At 39.1% G+C, this 17,665-nt stretch overlaps 1 protein-coding gene across 1 annotated transcript in view; it reads right to left on the minus strand.

The window, feature by feature from the left end:
• The window catches only part of Col8a1 (collagen type VIII alpha 1 chain), a 138,920-nt gene that overhangs the window by 108,985 nt on the left and 12,270 nt on the right, over positions 1-17,665 (minus strand). The gene's annotated exons all lie outside the window — the stretch shown is intronic.

The raw sequence follows: 17,665 nt of genomic DNA on the forward strand, positions 1-17,665 counted from the left end.
AGTATATACAGAAACAGCAATAATAACAATTCTCAACAATACCTCTTATAATGAAATAAAATATTTACAAGTCTCCAAATATAGAACCCAAAGAAATTATTTAAGAAGTTCAGAGCTTATTTATTGAATTTGCAAATTCTAGCTCTTATGAACCAGGGTCTTGATACTAACTGAGTGTTTGGATACCTGTTCCATCGTTGACCAGTCAAGCCAATGCTGTGCAAAGAACTTTCCGATATCTGTTTCTGCATCTACAAAATGCAGATTATGATTACATATGTATGTATATATGTATGCATACATAGTAAAACATGCATAATAAATTTATTTCATAGAAATTGTTACAGAAATTGAAAATAGATGATTTATTTGCTTGCCTAAGTTACAGATAGGGAAAATGAGGGTTAGAGTTTATGAATTGCCAAAGGGTATGTGTTTAATTATAGAACTTGTAATAGAACAATGGGAATTTCTTCCATAAATCCAAAATTTTGTTGTACAATATTCTACTTAACTGCTGTAGTACTGTAGTTATTTGTTGGAGTAACATGGCTGTTACTGTTATTATTGAGGGGGTAATAAAAAGACACAGAGAGAAACTGATTTATATAAGAGCATGAGACAAATTTCAATGGAAAAATCAAAACCAGTCAAATGAATGAGTTCCTGTCCAATACTTTCCATGCTGGTCTGAATTTTTGTTCTCTGGATAGATATCTATCTCTAGATATATGTCTGTAGTGATTGGCTGTTCCAGTTTTGTCCTGGAAGTACCATCCCCATTGAGGCTTCCAGTAACTGTCACGCCTATGAGGCAGGGCGAGACAGGAGCGCTTAAGACCTGAGATCTGGATGTGCCAGCTCTCTTGGTTCCCTGAAAAATGAAAAGGGGGAAGTTCTGGGGATGCTGTGAATGTGTTGTTCTGATTGACTGACAAATAAGATGCTAATTGGCCAGTAGTCAGGCAGGATGTATAGTTTAGGTGGATAAGCAGAGAAGAAAATTCTGGGAACAGGAAGGCTGAGTCAGGAGTCACCAGCCAGAGACAGAGGAAGCATGATATGAAAGTACCGGTAAGCCACAAGCCACGTGGCAACTTATAGGTGAATAGAAATGGATTAATTTAAGATATAAGAACTAGATAGCAAGAAGCCTGCCACGACCATATAGTTTATAAGTATTATAAGTCTCTGTGTGTTTAATTGGGTCTGAGTGGCTGTGGGCCCTGGTGGGACTGGAGAAACCTCCAGCTACATATGTCCATACATCTAAGGTGTTCAATGAAGATCCAAAACTGTTGGTGCAAATCTGACTGTTAAGCAAAGCAACAAAACCAAGCACTTTAGTTTGTCCCATTTGGCCAAAAGGCAACCTACTGGGAATGAAGCCCAAGAAGGGAGAGTATAAATGGGAATTGTAGTTCAAGAGTTCCATCTTAAGAATGAGTTGTCAGATGATGGTAGCTAAGACAATGGTAGCTAAGATGCTGCCAACCTAGGGATCTGGCAGCAAGCAGGGATGGGGGCCTGTCTCACTGTCAAATGTTTTGTTTTTAAATGCACCTTAAAGCATGAATTTAATTAAAATTATCCATTATTCTTTTTTAAAATATTTATTTATTTTATGTTATAGGTAGTTTAAGTTGCATGCATGTTTAAGAACTATGTGCATGCTGGTACTGCAGGGGCCAGAAGAAGACATCACATCCCTTGGAACTAGAGTTATAGATGGTTGCTAGTGCTGTGTGGGTGCTGGAGACCAAATCTAGCATGAACTCTCTGCAAGAGCAATAGTACACTTAGGTACTGAGCTTTCTCTCCAGCTCCTTTGACATTTCTTTGTATAGGAGATTTTCTGATGGAGCATCTGGGGAATCATCCAACAACAAACTCCATGAAGATTCAGAAGGAGTTTAAATCTATAGGGATCTGAATTCTCGGATTCAGAATATGATACCACAAGCTTCTTCTAGCTTTCAGATTGAAGTCTGAATTTCTGATCAATGTCCGTAGTAACTAATTCTGTGTCAAGAGTTTGACTCAATAGTACTCAGCATCCCCATCACTGCCTGCAGAACAAGGTTCTTTTTTAGCTCTTGAGAGAGTGTACATAACAGGATAGTGATGAGATGTTTTCTGTCACAACAAGCTTGGATATAGCAGAATAAGCTTGAGAACATAAAGGTGGTAAGTCTGAAAAGGCTTACTGATTGCTTTCCCACCCTAATGTAGACTTACTGGAAGGGCTTAAAAGAATAGGCTATTTAGGAACTAAGTCCTAAATATGTTTTTTCCTCTCTACACATGTCCAGATGTCTGTAAAAGGGCAACAAAATGAGGGAGATTTGGGGACTGATAGCATTTGCCTGTGGAGTCAGACATCACAGTGAGATGCTCTCCCTTCAGGAGTGAGATTGTGGGTATATTCTCTGCCAATGTCAAGTGAGAGCCTGGGAGCTAGAGGTCAGAGTTCCAAGAATTCTTCTGGTAAATGTTGAGACTGCCTGCAAGAAAGAGGAGCCTCTGCCTGCTCCTTGGCCTGAAAATCTGAGGAATGGCAATACCTAGAAGACAAAAGAGTGTGGAGGAGATCACATTCCTATTTTTTCTGGAGGTAGTGGGGCTGAATGAATTGTCTTGAGAATCAGGTGGGCCTGAAAGAAGGTAGCTGTGCTGGACTTATGAGGAGGGGCCAAGATTTGCAGTGAACATGGCATCTGAGAGAAGGTGAATGCTACTTCTGTTTTAAGGAAGTGTGTGCCAGACAAGTGGACTGACCCCTTTCAATCTCCCCCTCCCAACATAGTTCAAAAAAGTTGTTTAGGTGTTCCATTAGAGAGGCAAGATTGAACGTTGATTGTCATATACAGAATTTTGATGTCCAGATGGTATGGCCTAAACAAGATGCATCAATCAGTTAATGTGAAAGTACCTCAAGAACAGCAGATTAGGTAAGGGAAAACTTCCTCTTGTCCCCTAATAAAACTTAAGGTGTTTGGTGAGCACAGAGAAGAAGTTAGAAACAGAGCTGGGTGATGTACAGCATCCACGATAGATGAGAGCAGGGGCGAAAGAACAGAGGACAAACCCGACTTTGGGTTGAGAAGAGAGAGATTTGGTTTTCATCTGAGGTCCAGGTTTAAACTGCACTGAGTCCTTTAACTGTTGCCAGTGACCAGGAAGATATAGAATCTACTCAAGATGTCATCAAAGGACATCCAAAGATGGTTCCATACAGCCATTATAGCAGCCATAATTGAAGAAAAATATCTTGTTACATTCACTTGTCCAACACATCATAGTTGAAGGCCTCCACTCTTCCTAGCATCGTCCAAGGTCTCAGGAATACAGCAAGCAGGGAACTAAAACAAAATCTGCTCCTAAGAGCTTACATCCGAAAGGGGGAAAGGCCAACGATGAACACCAAAATACAGGACAGTTGCCTGCAGGATTCCATCCGACCACATTGCTTTTTTTTTTTTATGGTGGGAGAATCCATGTGTAAACTGTATTCAGTGGGTTTAAATTCTACTCTGGTCCCAGTAGAATTCTTCTCCGACCCTGTCCTAAGGTTACTGGTATGTGTAGTGAGTATTTGCATAGCAACGTAGTTTTGATATCCTGTGATTTTTCAAATCAATGAACTATAGTAGAGTGTCCATTATTTGCTGAAAATTGTGAGAGAGGAACTGATACAGCTGTAGCAGGGGAAAACTTAAGGGAAGTCATAGTCTCGAAAATGGCATGAAATAGCAAGTAAACTCATCTTTTCAGATGCATGAGGAGAATTTACAAAACAGTCTACATTTAAAAAAAAATATTCTAAACCCTACTCAAAACCAAAACCCGGTTTCAATAAAGGGATCTTGGTCTATACTTCCTGTGGGAAATTTATATTTAGCATCTTCAATACTTTCTTACCAATTCAAGATTTGAATTTCTGAAGTCAGCTAGAGGGGAAAAAATGATAATGGATATTGTGTGGAAAAAAGACTTAAAAGTCAAGAAGAGTGACATTAGCTTGTTTTTGGTTAGGGATGTGGTAAATTTATAGTTTATTGCAGTGAATGACGAAGCCAAAACATTGCCACCACCACAATGAGCAACGTTCCTTAAAAAAGAAAGAATGAAAAAAAGCCCACCAAGAAACCCAAACAGTGCTCTACTTGCTTGAGCTTTGCAGCCCAGTGTTAAGGAAGACAGGACAGGAAGCACTAATTATGAGGAGACTAAGGGTGAACATCAAAGAACCGAGAGCAACATGGGCTGTGGCTGAAGAAAACAAGCACACGCTTCCAGGGCTTCCAGGGCTTCCAGGGCTTCCAGGGCAAGGCTTTGTGATGGGCTGGCAAATGGTAGATGTTAACTAGGACAGGGTGTGAATCTTGTTCCTTATTATTTTTTTTTTTAATCTGGTATTCTTTCACACTTGATGGATGGGTGGGTTCGCTTCCCCAGAGTAAGAATACGTCCAAGTCTGAGATGGCATTATTTCTTCTGTGTTGGTGAACTTTGGGAGCTTGGTTATTCCTCACCTCAGTCATATCCTTCTTCAACAGCTATAGACACAACTGAAAACTGCCACTTTGGAAAACCAGAGGGCAGATTTACCTAAATTATAAATATTGAAGCTGAATCGACACAATTCTGCCAAAGAAACCTCTCGAAAACTTTAAAGTCTGAGTTACAACTTCTAACACAGAGAGCTAAGTTCAAAACACAGCATATTTTCTTTTAAATTCTTTTTTTTAAAAATCCATCTTACACAAAAACTAAACCTCATTCATTGAATAGGGGTGAATCCACATGGCTGAGAAGCAATCTTAGCTCATAGTGGGTATTAATAATTTTTTTTTTATGATTGAATAAGGAAATGACCAAAGATTCAGAAGAGCAACTTAGCTCTCTGGGGTTCAAAGTAGTCTTTGGCTATCTGTTTGCAGTGGGGCATTGTCCTTTGCACAGATTCTGTGGAGGGTGCCATGAACACCTTGTAGAGACTGAGTTGAGTAGGAGAGGCTGGTTACATAATCAGATAATATTGATATGCTGGCTTTCAAGTACAAAGATCAGCCCAATGATCTGAGTTTGCATTTATTTTTAGCTCCCAAGATTGTTGTGATATACAACATTCATATAAGAGCCAGATGTGAATAAACATAGACCAAGAGATTACATACCTAAGATTTGAAGAAATATTTAGAGATAAAAATGCAGATGCTAGTGTGGTTAACTCCAGTAATAGAATCACATCTGGCTTTCAGGACTTAAATTAAGTACCAATTACTCTCTTAAACTAAGTTGCAATCTCGAATTTAGGGGAAATATAAAATATTATTGCTTTGAAAATTATTGAAAAAAGCTGACACTCTGTTGTGGTCCCCATTGTTTTCAAGATGGTCCTACCCTGAATCATATCAATTAGGTACATTAAAAGATTTTGAATTGATTAGTTAAAATCTCAATAGTTATATGTGCTTCCTGAACATTTTTCAATAAATTCCTAAGTGTAGATCAAAATAATTAAGTATCAATTATGTACCCTCTGTATACTCCATAATTTCATAAGAGGAAGCCCAAGTAAGTCAGTCCTTATAAATTCACAACTTATATATGCACACATCTGCTCACATGCAATTAATGTCCATACATATGTACATGCATTTAACTTTTTGAATTATTAAAAATATGAGATTATTGTTATGAGTTGAATTGTGTCCTCCCAAATTTTGAAGGCCTAATGACCAGTAACTTAGCATGTGACCTTATTTGGTAATTAAGGAGGATGAAATTATTCTGGAGTAGTATGTCTCTAACACAATGTGTCCTTATTAAAAGCAGAAATTTGGGGAGAGAGATAAACACACAAGGAGAATGCCATGTGAAGATGAAGGCAGATTTTGGGGTGATGCATTATATACACACTTAGGAATACTGAAGATTGCCACTGAGCCACCAGACATTGGTAGAGTGACAAATGTTTTGTTGTGGCCTTCCAAAGAAACTCACCATTTGTATGACTAGATCTTGGATTTCCAGAGCTCAGAATTTTTTTCTATATTACCCAGTTTCTAGATTTTATGGTTGTGTCAGCCTTATAAAATTAATATAAGTGTGTTACTTGGAAAATTATTTTCCAACTTAAAACATAGATCCAGGACATCCTTCAAAATTAGTACATGCATATATAAAACATCTTTTTAGTCATTGCATATATTCTGTGCAATGGCTAATTCCCATGTGTAACGCTTGCTTGTATGTTCACTACTAATGCAATTAACATCTTTCTTCTTCATAAAAATAGGAGAAAAATATATGAAGGTTACAAAGAATAAAACTTAATGTGGGATGTTGTTCTGTATCCTGTAAATATTGTTGCTCTGCTTGGTTGATAAATAAAATGCTGATTGGCTAATAACCAGGTACAAAGTATAGGCGGGGTGAGCAGATGAGAATTCTGGGAAGAGGAAGGGCTGAATCAGGAGCTGCCAGTCAGATGCAGAGGAAGCAAGATAACAAGGCAGAACTGAGAAAAGATACCAAGCCACATGACTAAATATAGATAAGAATTATGGGTTAATTTAAGTATAAGAGTTAGTCAGTAATAAGCCTGAGCAAATGGCCAAGCAGTTATAATTAATATAAGCTTCTGAGTGATTATTTTATAAGTGAACCACAGGACTGTGGGGGTTTGGCAGTGCTGGAGAAACTTTTTGACTACATCAATGTAGTTTTATCAATTGTAGAAAAATATACAACTCTAGTGATCACTGGTAGTAAGTACCTTTTCATGTGTATTTTAACCATTTGTATATCTCTTTTGAGAAACATCTGCTTAATTATTTATTTTTCAGTAAGTTTTTTATAGTTGTTTATTTGATGCATTCTTATAATTAGGATATTATTTCCTTTTTAGAGCTATGACTTTTAAGTATTTTCTCCCATTCTGTAGGCTGCTTTTTCATTTATAACATGCACATCTGCATCATTGTACATGTATCCTATATATAAGTAGGCTAGATTTTTGGAGTGAAGTCACTGATTCAATCTATGAAAGTTATGCCAATTTAGACTTTTATTAACAGTCTAGATTTGTTTTCCCTTCTCTGTATCTACTTTAAAAATTAACAAGGAAATTGAAAGAAGAGATCTACTTTAAAAATTAACAAGGAAATTAAAAAATGATATTTATATACATCACCATTGTGTCCATATAGCCTGAGCTTGTTTAATTATGGCTACCTATTAAATAAATTTCACTCAGTTCCCATTTCTTAGAATTTAAAAAGGTACATAATAAAAACATATAACTCATAAGTTGATACTGCTCTTATCCCCAGGGTTAAAATTCATTATTTAATTTTTATTAATGGATTTATAACTAGCATTTTATATAAAGTGATTTATTTTAATAAATTGTGTAATTTTATAAATGAAATAAGTAAGACAGCTCCAGTTTGTACCTACTGTGGTTACACAAAAAGTCAGTATGTTGTAGAGATTTACTATATGTCAAGGATTCGGTCTCAGCCTTTAGAATTCTTCTCATCTTGAACATCACTGTAACACCATACACTTCCAAGTTCAGTGACTAGAAAGGCTGTGTGACTATAGGAATGAGACAGGAATTCTGAGAAATGATAGTGCTGCAATTGAGAACAGGATTCTGCTAAGAAGGATATTTCCTTTGTGGTTATATTTTAAAATAATAAATAAAGAATGGCAATCATGCTTTTAGATGTAAAGACCAGAATGTGAAAGGGTAATTGTATTCCCTTTTCAACCATACCACCTGTGTACTGGCATCTGAGATTCTCACACCAATACTAGCAAAGAAATACAAAGCCATGCTGCATGTATGTATTTCTTCTCCTTCCCCTTGCTGGAACTCTCTGTACAGAGCACTTATAAGGCATCACACTGACTTGCCCTGAGTCTGGGTTGGAACGTAATGCCTTACTGTTCCTACAGTCCTCTGTTGCAGTTTATTAAAAACCAGAGAAGTTGGACTTGCTGCTTCCATATGGCTTTCCTAGTTTATTGGCTCTATTTGCTTGTAAAAATATGTTTCCAATTACACATAAAAAATTTGATGCAGACTACTTTGGGAATGTCAAGATGTATTGTTTTTCTTGCCCACATCACATACGTTCTGTTTTATCAGGAACTTAAGGTGCAGTGTACTGACGTCAAATGGTCAGTGATGGGATAGGGTCTTGGGAAGAAGGTGAAGGATAATCTTAAGCTATAAATAATAGAAGAGCCACAGAAATTGAGTGTTTGTTCTGGATTCACTATAAGCATGACAGATTGTGGGCATGACCATAAAATGACAAAAATATATGTAAAACCCAAAGGAAAAAATGAGACTATTTGGAACACATGATCAAAACAGGAAACATTGGTTTGAAGTGAACCTCTCTTCCTCATATAGAACTTTCTAGATTTTTTTTTTGGTCAGTCAGCCATATCTAATTACTTTTCTCTGACAACAATGCAAAATTGGAAAGGGCTTTAAAACCACATTCTCAGTGGGACTAAATGGAACATGTTTGTCTTCCTCAGAGGACTAATCATTTATGGTGAATTAATAGTTATTATTATTAGCACTTTGTCCAGGTCCTGGGCAAGGGATTGTTTTATTGAGTGTTCATCTGTCCAGATAAAACATACAGATGAATTGTACTGGGCCGTGCCTCAAACAGGAAAAGGAAGGCAACAATGGGAGACTAAGTGGGAGACTGAAGTTCCATGAGCCCCCTGCCCTGGCTCCTGCATGTACAACTCTTGTTGGAACACCTAGGGGTCAACTGTGAGTCAGCTAGTCATTGGCTCAGCGCAGATGAAACAGGGAGAAGTAGCCTGAATGAGTATTGGCATACACACATGAGTGACTAGGATCTCACTGGGTTTAGCTAGCTACCACCAGTTACTCCTCATCCTTGCTTCCTTAGTCAGCCAGTGAGTATTCTGACACACTCCTGGCTTAGAACTTAAAAGCATCTAGAACTACAGAGAATGTGTGTTAAAAATGCAGATTTCTGGCCACCAACCCACCATGAGATTGATGCAGGAGCACTCATCAGAGACTTGGAATCATGGTGTAGTCTGTCCTTGGAGCAAACTTTACCACTTTGGAGGACTCTCCAGGATGAGAGAGACTGGCTAAGTGTTGTGATGACCAGGTTTGTTTTCATGATGTGTTGGGATGGGGTTGGGGATTACATAAAAGAAGAGAAAAATGAGAAGGCAAATCAGAACTTATTTCTTCCTGATTCCTGATCAGCCAAGATGTGAGTTAGCAGCCTCATGTTCCCACTGCCATCCTTCCTTGGTGTGATTATGTACCTGCCACCCCCACCCCAAAGCAGGAGCCCAAATAAACCCTTCTATCCTTAAGTCACTTCCTGTCTGTCAGGTGAGAGCAATGAGAAAGTCACTTCCTATCAGGTCAGAGCAATGAGAAAGTCACTTCCTGTCAGGTCAGAGCAATGGGAAAGTCACTTCCTGTCAGGTCAGAGCAATGGGAAAGTCACTTCCTGTCAGGTCAGAGCAATGGGAAAGGCAGCTAATACACGAGCACTTCAGCAATACACTGTTGCTGACTTTTTCTTAAGTTAGATTTTATGTTTCTCTCTCTCTCTCTCTCTCTCTCTCTCTCTCTCTCTCTCTCTCTCCCCCAGCCCCCCCTCTGGTCTCAGTTGTTATCTTCCTTATTGGTTGCGGCAAGGTCTCTCACTGAAACCGAAGCTCACCAAGCCGATGGCATAGGCTGGGCCAGCAGGCTCCAGGGGTCTTCCTGTCTCTGCCTCGTCGGTGCTGGAGTATGGTACTGAGCCCCCCTTTTTAAAAGAGGGTCCCAGCTTACATACATGGGTACAGCTCATCACACTTTAAAGTACTCACTTTTTCTACATGCCTAGTTGATCGCTGAATCTATTTTATTTCTGCTGTTTGTGTTTTTCTCTGATTTTATTGTATATCCTCCTTTAAGTCTTTTATTCAGCCCTATAGACAGGCAGTTGGGCAGAAACACGGACAGCGTCAGATGCCACAAAGACTGTGGACAATGTAAGAGGACCCAGCAGAGCCACCCAGTTCTGTGTAAAGGGCCAAGGCGGGCTGCTAATACTTGTGGAGCTGGGAGCAAGGAGAAAGTAGGATGATCTAAGCAGAAATAACAACAGTGTGAATAAATGTCTTAAATGGCATGAGTTATGACACTTTCTGAATGAACTGTAACTATGGGGGCTGGAGAGATAATTAAGTGATTAAGAGCACTGCCTGCTCATTAAGAGGAACTGGGTTCAAGTCCCACCATCCACATGGCTGCTCATAACTGTAACTCCAGTCCTAGGACATCCAAGGGCACCACACATGCACATGTTGTTCAAACACACATGCAGATAAAACACCCATACACATAAATAAGCAAGCCTAAATAAAAAGTACTGTGGCTGTTATTTGGTGTAAGGTTGGAGACAGTAGGTGATGTGGGAAAGAATGGGGCTGAAAAGACAGCCAGGTGCCGTCAGTAGAAAGTGTTGTAAATCCTGAGATGGAGTTTAGATTCTTAGCATTATGAGATATCACTGAAAGTGCTGGAACAAGAGTGAGTCAGTCTGGTCTATACCAGGAAAGCACACTGCATGCGGCCAATGGTACAATGAATTAGTAAGTATCAAAAGGTGATCGTGGTGAGGGGTCAGAGAATGAGCAAGAGAAAAATCTTAGAAAGAGAATTCTGTGCCAGTGTAGCATGAGGGAGAGAGCCAAGGGTAGAATGGCTTGCAGATTGGATGTGTATCTGGTAACAACGCACTGAGTGTGCTTGAAGACACTTTGAGATCTCTTTCAGACATTTTAGTAAGGAGATTTTAGTAGGAACACAAATTCCTCACCGGAGTGATACCTAGGGCGAGCCAATTACATAGTCTAATCAGGAATGACACTGAACATTTGGCAATGCACCAACACTATCCTTTCTCAGAAGGACAGTAGCTTTCAGCACTAAAGCGAAACCCAAGAAACCACAATAAAGCGTTGAGAAGCCTAGTGTCTATTAGATACATCATATGCACTATGCTAAGCTGTGACAGACTTCGTAGAAGAGACATTCTGGAAAAGCCAAAACACATCTTATTAACCTTGGGCCTGTTGATTTATTTTAGGATTTGAAATCTCCTAGTGAGAACTCTCAGCTCCTATTCAGCTTTATGAATGAAGCTCATGTATCTTTAACTCTAAAAGAAGGAGTCAGTTATTTATGACTGACTCTGGAGGCACAGAGCCTATCCTGTTTTCCTATTTGTCCTAAAAGCAAGTTCAAGCTGAGAGACCATCTTATGGCTTTAAATGAATAAAGCCTTTAAGAAAAAATACAGAATAACCAACTTAAGATTTCATTCAAAAGTGAAGTTCAAACTCCCCCTCCCCCAGGAAGTTCAAACAACAGAAAAAGACTTCAGTAGGGACAGGATCCCAAGTGGACTTTGCTCCCAAATGCAAATTGGACTGACTTTGCTAAGAGACATTTTTCCACTCATGGCCTTCCAAAACTCAGAGTTCAAAGCTTCACTACTACTTTTTTTATGCAGCAGCAAATTGACCACAACACTATTAGAAAAAGACATGAGTCAATGTATTTGGCTCTTTGTTTCTTTGTTGTGTTCTTTGGAAAAGAAAGATTGTAAGGAAGGAAAGAAAGAAAGACTCCCTTTACATCTTTTTCTTGAGGGCTGTTTGCTTAGAAAATAATAACCCCAAACGAGGCCATTATTGGGGTTTATGCTAAGCATTTCCAAATTCTGAAATAGGAACCACGTCCATGGGATCCCTGTGAGGCCAGCTTTGGTTTTTCTCATTATACAAACAGATAAATTGAGACACTGAACAGTGAGGTAATTTCCATGGTCTTGGCTGCATTTGATGAAAAGAAGCATGAACTCAAGGTTTTGGATTCCAGGTAAGGCCTTTGATCATGCTTTTACTGGAAGCAGACAACCAAGAAGTTAATAATCTCTTACACCACAATCCAGGGAGGTGAGATTAGGCAGTTTAGGACAAGTTTTATTCTATGTCATTTATAGGCATGTGTGTTTATGTGCGGTCAGTGAGTTGCTTCAAATTTCTAGACTCTTTAGGAAATGGGACATTTTGCCCAATTAAAATTTTCTTAATAGCTAACATGTTTAAGAACCCAAGTACTTGTTTTCATGCATTCAAAATACATAGTTTCCTCATTTTACAATGGTGAGACTGCATATGTTAACGAATTCATACCAGCTGTGTTCGGTGACGTCTTCCTACAGTCAGATGACCAATTGTCCCCACAGTGAATCCTGCTGTGTTCTTGAACTTCTTACCCCAGCACTCCTTTCCCCTCTTGCTTTGGGACTAGGCCTCCACAGTTCTGTCTTCTATGTCAGCTCACTCTGTTATTGCAGCCTCCTTCCTTCTTCCAACGTGCTTCAGATCTACTGTGGTCTTTGAACTCAGAAAGCCATGCTTGTTAGAATTATTTGTCAAGGAAAGGTGAATAGGATTAGTGAGGACTTCCAGGGATTGATTGTGAATATAAATACAAATGATCACTGTCTTGTGTTTCCTGGGCACTTTTGATACTTTTTTTTTATTATGAAACATATACTATAGAATTGTAATTTTCAGAAAGGAGGGCTCTAGATAAATGGGGTGCAACCTTAAAATACAATTTAGTTCTGAAACTCAACTTTCAATAATTCAGATTTTCCCCAGTGACTTATATTCTTCTAATAACCATGTATTTACTGAATTCTAACTGTCTTACCTCAGGACCCCAGGTCTCTCAGGTTTCAGAGTCATTTCAGGGACAGCAGCACTCACTGAAGCTTCTTGGCAACAGATTCAAGAGGACCTTAAAGTTTCCACTGGAAGAATAGGCGGTGCAAAAATAGTTTAGTGTTTTGTGTATTTTCATATGTGCATGCTGGGTGTCTGAAAAGACAAGTACCACACTCCTGACTTGTTACCTTCGGGCATCTATGGAATGGGTGGAGCTGGAATTTATTATCCCTGTCAGTCACTGAGTGCAAACCTCCTGCAGGATGGGAACAGGTGTGTTTTAAGAGACACTGGCCCCAGGCAAGGATCAGAACAGTGTCTAAGATTTTTTAAAAAGCACAAAATGTGACCTTCCTTTTAGAAAAAAAAAAAAGTGCAGTTCTCACATTCCTCGTGCACTTATTTGCCAAGTGACATTTTATTGATTCCTGTGCCTTTCAGCTATAAGCAGGGGTTGCAGGTAAGTCAACCTTTGATGGTGTCTGCATGGCTTCAGCATGTGATAGGTGCCCAATAGCTATTTGTTGAAGGAATAAATGAGGTTGAGAAGAGTCCTAGCCAATGGAAGGATCGAGGGGCAGTTTTTGAAATTCTCAAAGCTCTGCTTCCACTTTCTTTAGGAATTAAAACATATTTCACTTTAGCTTTCAATTTTTCTATTGAGGCAATGGCTTCTTAGAGTGGTTCTCTTGTGGGGGACTGAATTAAATGATTTCTTGATAATCAAGATATGGGGCTGAAGAGTTTAGGAACTTTTAAGCAGAAAAATGAAATTCAATCAAGGTAATATTCTTACATTTCATTCTGTAGTGACTATGCACATGGTTTGGCAAAGTATATTACCATATAAATGTATAAATGCGGGGACCAGGATACATATGGCATGCTGGCAGCCTCCGTGAGAGTGCTGGAGAGCATTGAAGCATGGATTCTAAAACACTACAGAGTTAGATAAGGTCTTAGATGAGGTGCCTGTGTTAGCTATCTTCTTGACAATGCTATAGCCACACATAGACACCCAGACAGATGCCAGAAATACACACACACACACACACACACACACACACACACACACACACTTCATACATGTGCGTGCATATACATATATACACACTGTGTATATGTTTATATGCACATAAAGAAGGCTCACTGGTGAAGGAGGTACCCTTGAACTGGACAGGGTCTGTAAAACCAATAAAGTTTTCCTTGGGGGAACTGGAAGACTGTTTGTTGTGATGTAACACAAGCAAAGAAAGAAAAACAAAACAAATAAGAAACAAGCATCTCTAAGCCAAAGGAAGAATCAGAAGACCTCCCAAAGACAAGAAACACATATCAGAGCTCATTAACAGCTAACACTACGTCCATGATCATAGCAGGATCCTGGAATAGGAATCCAGAATTCACTAAATGAGCTGCAAAGAAAAGCTATGCTTAATGCTCTTATTTACAATGTGTAGAAAGCAAAACCTGATGTTCTTACTCATCCAAGTGTCCACTGTGCTACTATTTAAGTGAGTATTCAAGGACTGATCAGCATAATTATTAAATCATTTTACAGAACATATTCTGAATACCAGACACATTCTTATATATTGCTTTATTTAACACCCATGACAATCCAAAGGGAAGACTTACTTTAGAGCAGAGGACAAAAAGACTTGGTGACATTCTTTGTCTTGCCTGGAGTGGCTGCATTTTTAAGTGGTCAAAGTAGCATTTGTTCTCAGGACTTCTTATGCTGCATTGAGAGCTTTTTATTCATGATGTTATAGTAGCATTTCACATAGAATTCAAACTATTTTATTTTTACCTCACAAATGGCATTCTTTCTGTGTATTAAATAAAAGGAGGATTTAAGCATATCAATAAATAGAACTGAACTGACAGACAGTCTTAAAACAAGTTTCATGCCCTTTAAAAATTATGACTTGCGCAGAAGTCAGAGTACAAAATATCAGTGATAAACAAACCTTCATTGTGTGCTAATTCATTTATTGCCGTGTGTGTGTGTGTGTGTGTGTGTGTGTGTGTGTGTGTGTATGTGTTACATTTGCTAATGGGATTCAGTACACTGTTTCCATATACACACACAGCATACCCTGATCACATCCAATCACTCCTTCTCCACTCTCATTTCTCCTATCCCTGGCACCTTTCTCAGACCTAGTTAATCAGTATCTGACTCTTAGGTTAACTCTTTTTGTTCGTTTTCACATATGAGAGAGCATGTTGTTTATCTGTGTATATATGGCTTGCTTTGCTTAACAATCTACAAATGACAGGATATTATTCCTAATGGTTAGATAATATTCTAATGGTGTGCTGTGGTGTGGTGGTGGTGGTGGTGGTGGTGGTGGTGGTGGTGGTGGTGTGTGTGTGTGTATCTATACTGTATTTTCTTTATCCATTCCTATATTGGTAGGCTCCATACTCATCTTGTTATTGTGAGTAGTGCTGTGGTAATGGGATGTGTGTGCAGATATCTCTTTTGTGCACTGACTTCACCAAGGGACTATTGTAACTGACAAACAAATTCACTAAAACAATAGATTAAAAACTCAACATACCAGAACAATAAAGTCTATATATTTTCTGTATACTAATTGTAGCATCCCATTCAGCATGGGTTCTGGAAACCTTAGTAGGGCAGGGAAGGAATGAAAGGAATGAAGACACACAGACATGCATACAGAAGAGCTGGGGTCAGGTGGGCTGTGCATTTTCTGATGGAGTGGCACCTACTAAGCAACAATCTGGAAACCCCGGCTAATTTATTACAGACAGGATGGGAGGAAGAGTTAGCAAGACTTGTTAGGAAGTCTGTGTAGGGGAGCAGTTGTGATTGTGTAAAACATTATAAATGCTGGGGAGGAAAAAGCTGCAGTTTCTGGTTCTTGCACATACTGCCAATATCTGCCCATCACCAGAGGGAGGGCTTGCTAATTCTGAACCTGACCTGTATGGAGAAGGCTTTGCTGTTCCCATGGGTCTGAGGCATTGGGTCCTTGAGGTATCTGTGCCCATGTCAACAATACACATTCACTCAGGACTTCCTCAACTTCCCACACCCAACAATACATTTCTTTAGAACATTAACAGATATGGTGAGAAAAAAAAAAAAAAAAAAGGAAAGACAATCCCATTCACAAAAGCATCTATTTCCCCAAATACTTAGAATAAACCTAACTAAGGAAGTGAGTCTCCTGGAATGAAAATGGCACAGTATTTTCTGATAGAAATTGATGAAGAAGATAAAAACGAAAAGGCGGCCCGTGTTCATGCACTGGAAGCATTAATATTGTAAAGATGTTCATGTCTCCCAAACCGATGTATTAGCTGTTTTTCTCTTCTGTCCTCACATGTTCATTATGTAGCCGAGGATGACCTCTAACTGGAGATCCTCCAACCATAGGCCCTTTAGTGCTAGGATTGGAGGTCCGCACCTCCATACCCAGAAATCTATGCTTTCTGAAAGGTCTTGGCTACTGTGAAATCTTGACCATTAAAGATCCCCTGCAGAACATTCTGTTTCCCTGCCCTGCAGCTGATCTTCCCTGAACTGCTGCAGGGCTCCTGGGCTTCTAGGGTGCTCTGAAGCATAGATGTACCAGCCAAGGCTCAGCCCGGGTCAGTAGAAAGAAGACTTTAGAGATGAGGTGAGTGAATCTACTACTTGAGCTCCAATACTCTCCTAATGATGGGGCACAATTTATCTCTCTAAGAGTCTTCTGTCTCGGGTGTACAATAGGCAAATGCTTCTCCACCCAAATTTAACAAAGAACCAGACACGTAACACATGACATAGGTTGTTTCCCTACAAAGACCAACTACTTATCGATTTCCTTCACATCTCAAAGTTCCTAGGTTAAGGTCCTTAACAACACTCTTGCTGATGTTGTGGCAATAAATTTAATTTCATTAATACAAAATACCAAATATCTCCGACACATTTGCTCTGAGGAAAAGGAATCAAAGATTCTTTTCTTTACCCACTGGCCCCTGTTTGCTGATGAGAATTTTATTTATATGTATTCAAATGTGGCTTAAGCACATGGTGAGTCTTTTATAGCTGGATATTAAAAGTTTACAAGTTAGATGTTATTGCTATCTTTACCATTGCTCTAAAATTTGCTTATGCTACAATTGGTAAATATTTTACAAGACAAGGGGAAAGTATACACCCATAATTACTTCTTGATGTCAGCTGGTTCACAATAACAGGATAAATTCTTTTCTTTTATTATTTTAGAAAAATTTTCATTGAAGGTTTTCCCAATCATTCCAAATAAACTAAGCTCTGAATGGAAAAGATACAGCTGATTGCCTGGCTTCTCCAGTGGCTCTTTTGTCCCTGCCCGATCTTTGCTGAGTCACATATAGTGTGGCTGGCATCTGATATCATTAAACATTAAACACCTCTATAAACTGTTGCTATTAGAGATTCATGTAGATGTATTTTCTGAAAGGCTCATTAATAAGTCAGAATCTATTCTGCAGCCAGACAGTTTGATCAGTTGGCTCTTGGCTTTGTCCAACACAGAGTTTGTATTGCATGGTTGGTGTGCTGGCATGATGGATTCCTGAAGGGCCCTCAGCAAGCCAGCAAGTGCCAGAGCCACATTATTGCCAAATTCCAAAGACACATTACCTCCTCTGCCCTGCTGGCTCTGGGAAAATCCATGAAAAGGAACTACTTTCCTTCAGAAAGTGGTGAGGTCTCAGAGAGTGAAGAAATGCAAGACTCTGTTAGCTATCCTTATTTCAGACACTCATGGTCAGTCATTCTCTGCAGAAAGGGTCATGTTGAAGGCTGAAGTAGCTGAATGTATCAGTAGGTATT

Source organism: Peromyscus maniculatus, chromosome 12 (assembly GCF_049852395.1).
Source record: "Peromyscus maniculatus bairdii isolate BWxNUB_F1_BW_parent chromosome 12, HU_Pman_BW_mat_3.1, whole genome shotgun sequence".
Classification (NCBI taxonomy): domain Eukaryota; kingdom Metazoa; phylum Chordata; class Mammalia; order Rodentia; family Cricetidae; genus Peromyscus; species Peromyscus maniculatus.